Below are 8,238 nucleotides of genomic sequence, written 5' to 3'. Positions count from 1 at the left end.
ATATAAACTCCACACAGCCTGCACTGCTGTCTGCTATACTCTGCAGACAGCAGCGGAGGAGGTGAATGGATGCCTGTGTGCAGCATCCATTCACCTCTTGGACAAGGGCTGGGGGCAGCCCAGCAGATTACCTTAGTGCTGGGCTTGCTCCCACGCAGCGGTCCGGGTCCAGGCGGCGGCGATCGGCGCTTAGAGATGATGTAATCTCCAAGCGGCGGCTCAGGAACCGCCTGCCGGGGGGTGCCAGTGTAAAAGGGACAAAACGCCGGGTCACACCCGGCTTGAAGCTGGGTCCAAAGACCCGGGTGCGACCCGGCATTTTGGTATAAAAGGGGTATTAGTCAACATTGTCTAGCATAGATTAACTGTGCAGGCAAGGCAATTTTGACTAGATCATAGACTATAGCTGTGTACACACGGGGGCGATATATTGCTCAGCAAAGCAGAGATGGTCGCTGATGTAAGGGAACCTCTGCCGGGGGAGCCGCAGAGGGAATCAGCTGGTCGCAGGAGCAAGCTTCTACGACCAGCGATTATAATAGGGCTGAAAACGGGAGCGCGCACCCAGCGATTTATCGCCGGTGCACACTGCAATCGTTGGCAATATGGTCGCTCAGCAACCATATTGCCAGCGATTATAGCCCGTGTGTATGCACCTTATCATTGCTTAGTCAAAATTGTCCATTAGCCAAAATCTCTCAGTGCGTACTCCCCTTTACACTAGAAAAAAAATAGGGCAAATATACACTTACCCCACAATCGGCTGCCTCAGGGGCAGAGGGAACAGGCACTGGTGCTGCAGACAGATCACACTGTTGTTGCAGGGGGTCACTGAGGAGGAGGAGGATGCCGTGGAGGGGTCACTGTGGGGAGATTACTTTGGTCAGATAATTTCATTGTTTGCTTCATCATTTGGTGCTGGTTGTGTAACCGGCCGCCCAGCATATGGGTCACATTTAGGCACTACAGCCTCGTTTTGTGCATCTCTGCAGGCGGCCTGAGACAAATTTTTTGGGTAAGGGAATATAGATTTTGCACCCCTAAGCAGAATATATTGCGGTCTGGCTTCACAGGGAAAGGGCATGGCCACTTACTGTAATAGTACCAATCCTCACACCTCACAATAGTGTCCGTTATTTTTCATTACACCACACAGTAGTTTCTGTTATGCACATTACACCACATATCAGTGCCTCTTATACACATTCCAACACAATATAGCCCCCGCACATTGTGCCACAGTACAGCCCCCGCACATTATGTGCCACAGTGCAGCCCCCCTGCACATTATGTGCCACAGTGCAGCCCTCTGCACATTATGTGCCACAGTGCAGCCCCCTGCACATTATGTGCCACAGTGCAGCCCCCTGCACATTAGGTGCCACAGTGCAGCCCCCTGCACATTAGGTGCCACAGTGCAGCCCCCTGCACATTAGGTGCCACAGTGCAGCCCCCTGCACATTAGGTGCCACAGTGCAGCCCCCTGCACATTAGGTGCCACAGTGCAGCCCCCTGCACATTAGGTGCCACAGTGCAGCCCCCTGCACATTAGGTGCCACAGTGCAGCCCCCTGCACATTAGGTGCCACAGTGCAGCCCCCTGCACATTAGGTGCCACAGTGCAGCCCCCTGCACATTAGGTGCCACAGTGCAGCCCCCTGCACATTGAGGCTAATTCAGACATAATTGCTAGGAACCAGTAGCCGCCTCCTGCCCAAGTGAAATCCCGCCCCTGTGCACAGCTGCGAAGAGGGGGAAATTCATTTTACCACAAAATGTATTTGATCACAGTGCTGCTCCCCACATTATACGGTATCCAGACAACGGGTAGACATCAAACAGGTCGACAACCATTAGGTCGACATGCATGAAGGTCGACACAAGCATTAGATCGACATGGGGAAGGTCGATAGCCAAAAGGTCGACATGGGGTTTTTCACTTTTTATGGATCCAACATGTGCCGACAGGCGGTATTTCATGCCCTACCATCCACGAGGGCATGGTGGGATAATAAATAGTGTGCTGAGCTACATTTTAGTGTCCATGTCGACTGTGTTGACATTTGGATTTTTTTTTTTTTTTTTTACAAACCAATGTCGAACTTTTGACTGTCGACCTTCCTCATGTCGACATAATGCTTGTGTCGACCTAATGACATGTCGACCTAAACCCATGTTGACCTTTTTGCTGTTTACCTGTTATCTCATAACCCATTATACAGCACGGCTGCTTCCACACATTACACCACAGTGCAGCCCCTATACATAACACTGCAGTGCAGCCCCCACACATTATACCACGATGCCTCCCAGAACATTATACCACACTACAGCCCCCGCACATAACACTGCCCTGCAGCCCCCACACATAACACTGCCCTGCAGCCCCCACACAATTTTAACAGTGCTGCTTCCACATTACACCACAGTGCAGAACCTACACATTACTCCACACTGCAGCCCCCACACATTACACCACACTGCAGCCCCCACACCCCCCACCCCATCTAGTATTCCACAGTACAGCACCACAGTGTACTCACAGCAGGAACCAGGCAGGAGCAGTCACAGGCTCACAGTGTCCCTCCCACGAGACTGCTGCTGCTGCTGCTGCTGCTGCTGATCAGTGTTGCCAACTCTAAAACGTAAAACAAGCAACTGATGACCAAAAAACAAGCCCAAAACAAGCCCAATCTAATCCTAAAAAGCCCAAAAACAAGCCCAACTTACATTTGACTATAGATAGGTAGATATTTTACGTATTATTTATACAAGCTACATGTAATGTCTTTACAATGATATTTTATCAGCACAAAACTGGCTTTTAAAGAATATTATAACACTTCCTGCTTCGCCTCATTGATGAGGCAAAGCAGGAAGGGACATCGATAAGATGTATTAACATCTTGTCTGCCGAAGCGGGCGAGCACAAACTTGCGCGGTGACTCCTTCCCCTTGGCCAGCAGCAAGGACAGTGATGTCGCTGTTTTGGGTATAGGGCTTCGTCACCCTGTAGCTGTTGAAGCAGATAGCGGCAGGGGGCGGAACAGTCAGCGCTGTGGACCGTTCATACATATACCTTACATAGCGGCCTGTGCACACCAGCTCCTTCTTACATGGGGGAGAAGCAGGATCAGTGCACATAACATGCGCTGCTACCCCCTTCTCCCCCATATCGCGCCTTCATACATCTGCCCCAATATGCGCTGTGTGTGTGTATCTGTGCCGCGCTCTGTGTGTGTGTATCTGTGCCGCGCTCTGTGTGCGTATCGGTGCACATAACATGCACTGATTCCCCCTTCTCCGCCATAGCGCGCCTTCATACATCTGCCCCAATATGAGATATTTTACTTTAATTTTTTTTCTCTAAAGAAAAATCTCAAGTGAACATTGTCCTTTGTACGCACTGAGAAATATTTACCATACATGGTGCGACAGGCGATGTACGTTTTGTACTAGATCTCATGCGTTTTGAATGCGCTGCAATGCAATCTAGTGAGCACATACTTTTTGTGCTGTGCGATGTGAGCAGGATAAATTGTACCATGGGTGGACATCTTAAGAAAAGATAGAACAATCTTACTACAAGCATCATTGCTAAAATCAGATTAGCCCTACTGAATACACACAAGCCGCAACATAGATAATGGGAGTCATTACCATTTCTATAAGCCTAGTTCTCACCTGTGTTTGTCCCTTATCTCTGTGCTGAATAACTGAATTACAGAGAAGCCCAAAATAAAACAAGCCCAAAACAAGCTACTAAAAAAAATTATAAGCCCAAAAACAAGCAACAAGCAACCATCAAAAAAAATAAGCAACTCACGAAAAAAACAAGCCCAAATCCGCTTGTTTCAAGCTGACTTGGCAACTATGCTGCTGATCTCCCCTGGGTCATCCAATCAGAGCTCAGCATATGCTCCTCTAACCCTACAGCACAGCCTCATGGGAGTTATTATTACCCATAGTGCACTAGTTAGGTGAGGACTATTTGATTTCCAATTACTAGTGGAAGAAACGACCATCATGTGACAGGGGTCCAAAGATAGTAGCACAAACAGACATTGGTGGCAGCACACTGTGAAATTGATGACCATCGATGGTTTTGACTATCGATGATAATTCATTTTCTTTAACTGGCTGGCCCCCGTGGGCCAATCAGAACCTGGGGGTGAGGCTTCACTGGTGTTGAAGATGGAGCTATGCTCCAGTCCAGTCCATTTCCTGGCACCTTAGGGGAAAAATACCAAAAACTATTCAGTTATGCTGAGCCATCGATGGCCAAACTATTCTACTATGACCATAAACAATTGATTATTATGAATCATCGATGGCTGATAGCCCAAATTGACAATCCCATGACAGGACGGGCAGTGAAGCAGTTAGTGTAGAAGTTGCTCATGGCAACCAATCAGCTGCTACATATTTTATGGAATGCACATGATAAATGTTACTTCAAAACAGATTGGTTACCACAAATAGACACCTTGTGCCAGATTAATGCTGCCGTGCGGGATGCTGGGCGAACGCGGATGTCATTTTAAGGAGCAATCACTTACAATGCAAAACCATGCAGTGTATTAAAACGCATTTCACGTTGTAATTATTGGGTCCCGCTAGTCCTGCGTATTGTGGAGCTGCGGGCACCCTTTCCCCCCTAATGTATTATCCCCCTTCAGCAGATAAGGAGAGACATTATGGGCCTTATTCTAGTTCACTCTTTCTGACAAAATCCTTCTTAGATGGACAAAACCATGTGCACTGCAGGGGGGGCAGATGTAACTTGTGCAGAGATAATTAGATTTGGTTGGGGGTTTTACTTCAAAGTGAGATCTATATTACAGTGTAAAAATAAAGCAGCCAGTATTTACCCTGCACAGAAACAAAATAACTCACCCAAATCTAATTCTCTCTGCACATTTTACATCTGCCCCCCTGCAGTGCACATGGTTTTGTCCATCTAAGAAGGATTCTGTCAGAAAGAGTGAACTAGAATAAGGCCCTATGTTCTGCCTTTTTGGTTCTCTTTATCGGCACCCCCATCAGGACTGCGCATGCATGCATGAAGAGGCTGTACGTGAATGTGGCGATAAATTACCGGTAATTTATTTTTCGGGTCATATCTTGCAATTATAAAAGAAAGTCTGTCTGCGCTAATCTCAAAAATAAATTGTTGTGCAGTGTTCAATATTAAGTAGTGCCGGACTCGGGGAAGGTTTAGGTATATTAACCATCAGTCTATCCCGTATGGGAGCCGAGCAATAGCAATAACGATTTTTATGAATAAAGTCCAAGAAAAATCACTGGGCCAGGCAGCCGGTTGCGAGGGGCGGGCGGTGACATCAGCACACCTGGTAACAGCCGCGGGCTGGACTCTTCCTCTCTGGCTGCTAGCAGCACTCATTCTCAGGGGGGATACGGTCATTAGGTCTACAGTAACTAGGTCGACACCACTAGGTCGTACAGCAAGGTCGACATGGGTTATGGTCGACATGGATTATGGTCGACATGGGTCAAGGTCGACATGACATTAGGTCGACACTAGCGTTAGGTCGACATGGGTTTTTTTCACTGATTTTTGAGCCGACATCTGCCGACAGGCGGTATTTCATGCCCTACCATCCACTAGGGCGTGGTGTGAGAACAAAATAGTGTGCCAAGCGTAGCGAGGCACCATGCCCGAAGCATTGCGAGCGATGCGAGGGGATGCGTCGCACTTCAAACTGTGTCCATGTCGACCGTGTCGACATTCGGGTAAAAAAAACTGTGAAAAACCCCATGTCGACCTTTTGACTGTTGACCTAGCCCATGTTGACCTAACACTAGTGTCAACCTAATGTCATGTCGACCTAGATCCATGTCGACCTTAACCCATGTCGACCTAGTGGTGTCGACCCACTGCTGGTCGACCTAGTTATGGTCGACTAAATGATCCCAACCCTCTCAGGGAAGGGAGGTAGAGCTGCTGCTGGGATAGAGCCAGGAGAGAGAGGGAGACACGGCCGTGTGGGTCACATGGTGCGGTGGTGGTGTCTCTGGCTGCGGCTGGCTGGGTGCATGGGTGTCGGAGGGAGCAGCAGTAGTAGCCGGGACGGAGAGCAGCCGGGAGCCAGTGAGGGGAAGGGAAGAGGCCTGGGCAGTATAGAAAATACCTGTCAAATGCTTGGCCGTTCTCTGATTGGCTGAGAGCTCTCAGCCAATCAGAGAACGGCCAGCCATTTGACAGGTATTTTAAAAATCTAATACCCGCCACTGCACTGCCTGTCCCGCAGCGCTGTGCAGATATCTGTGATCACCAGGTCAGCACTCGCCGGCGCCGCCAGCTAAGCACTCAGGGACCTGCTGTCTAATGTATGGGGGCCTTAAACAATGGTTAATATCCCCACTATCCATGTCGGTGTGCAGTTGATGTTATTAAGTGTGGCGAGCCACCGAGCCCGTGGCAAGCGCAGGGACGCGGATATGCATCGCACGCCTCACTTTGGCCCTTATTCTGATCTAAGCGGTAACGGCCGCTTGCGGCCGTTCCGCCGATGTTTTCGCTCTGCGCATGTGCAGAGGGCACTCTGCGCATGTGCAGGCGAAATCGCCGCACATTTTTTTTTACCGCCGCAAAGGGGGTGGATAGGGGCGTGAGGGGCTACTTAGCCTCATTTCCCTATGCATACGCCCCGCGTTTCATGGGCGTTCCCATGCAAACGCGGGGCGTACGCATGGTAATGAGGCTGTGACGCATGTGTTGGGGGCGGGCATCTGACATCGCCGGATGTCAGCTGCCCGCCCCCATACATGCTTTCACACGGACAAGTGTCCGTGAGGTCTATGGGTGCGGGATCTGGTGGAGCGTGCGGCCCTGCCTTCGATGGTCGGCGACCATCGAATGCAGGGGGCTGCTCCAAGATGGTGGAGGCGTATCCCCCGCCATTTTCATGCGGACCGCCACATGTCCGCGTACGGACGGCCGTGGCGATCCGTATGGAAGGCGGGGATTCGCCTGCATGGTCGGAGCCGCATATGCGGCTCCGGCCGCACCAACCAGAATAAGGGCCTATATAACATCAACTCCGCGCAGATGTGAATACTGGGGGTATGACGTGGATAGTGGGGGATGTGTATGTGTGTGTTATACTTACCCTCCTCCAGACAGGCCACCGCATCCACTGGGTCCCCGCGATACACCAATGGGTCCCCCTCCTCCGGCAGTCACTCCCCGGCGCCATTGTTCAGTCCCTCTCAACCGGCACTGCCCTGCTCTGGGGGAGCAGGGAAACCATGTGCTGCTCCCCCTGCTGCAATGCGCTGAATTACGTACATTGTTGGTGCCGGGGAGTGACTGAAAGCTGCCGCCCGTCACCCGTGGGGATCGGTAAGTAAACAACGAAGCACCCACCCTGCTCTCTCTGCAACCCACCAACCTGCTCCCAGTGTAGTTTCACGGCGCCTGCTACGCTTACAACGTAGGTTGTCAGCGTAGCGTAGAGCTGCTGCCGTGAAACTAAACAAGTACCAGATTTTTTTTACTGGTGCGAAGCAGGGGCAGGTCGCTAGGTAAAAATAAGCCCCTAACAGCTACTGCAAACACAGAGCCCGACACTAGAGGGCGCAGTCTCCTCACTGTAGGGAAGTGATGAATTCCTCAGTAGATATATAACGTAACCCACTATAGTTCCTTCCCAGCACAGTCCATGGGAACCTTATGACACAGACACATTCTTTTATTCACATTATTGCATACCTCCCAACTGTCCCTTTTTTGGGGAGGGGGGACCGTCCCGTGGTGTTGGGGTGCAGTTGGGAGCCCAGCATGGCATCTCTTGCTCTGCGGTGATCTCATGCTGGGAGTGCATTGCCACCCGCGGGAGGGACAGTGAGGTTAATAATAAAGAAAATCTGAGAATGCAGCACTGAGCCCGTCCCAACAGACATACAAATGTCTGTTAGGAGCTTTATGGTACTCTGTAGCCACACTGGATAACTATCAGAGGTCATAATTCATGTAATAAACCCCAGAACACAGGTAGTCATGGTCTATAGCTCTCTCTCTCTCTCTCTCTCTCTCTCTCTCTCTCTCTCTCTCTCTCTCTCTCTCTCTCTCTCTCTCTATATATATAGTGGTGAGGGTGCACTGAAACTTAGCACAATATGCACTGAAGGTACTTTAATGTTGTACAGCAGGCATTCCCAATCACGGTCCTCAAGGCACACCAACAGGTTTTAGTGGTATCCAGGCTTCAGCACA

General features: G+C 50.1%; 1 long non-coding RNA gene across 1 annotated transcript in view; it reads right to left on the bottom strand.

Annotated features, from left to right (window-relative positions):
* LOC146025784 (uncharacterized) overlaps nucleotides 1–7,564 on the bottom strand; it is a 192,035-nt gene extending 184,471 nt beyond the window's left edge. Inside the window, exons 1-2 of the long non-coding RNA XR_014454295.1 lie at nucleotides 7,133–7,564; nucleotides 753–863 (exon numbers count right to left, since the gene is read on the bottom strand). This is a non-coding gene — a long non-coding RNA (uncharacterized LOC146025784). The remainder of the gene's footprint in view (nucleotides 1–752; nucleotides 864–7,132) is intronic.
* Between the last annotated feature and the right edge of the window lie 674 nt (nucleotides 7,565–8,238).

Source organism: Crinia signifera, chromosome 8 (genome assembly GCF_055691185.1).
Source record: "Crinia signifera chromosome 8, ASM5569118v1, whole genome shotgun sequence".
Taxonomy (NCBI): Eukaryota; Metazoa; Chordata; class Amphibia; order Anura; family Myobatrachidae; genus Crinia; species Crinia signifera.
The sequence above is the reverse complement of the archived record's forward strand: the minus strand, read 5'-3'. Positions and strand labels throughout refer to the sequence as shown.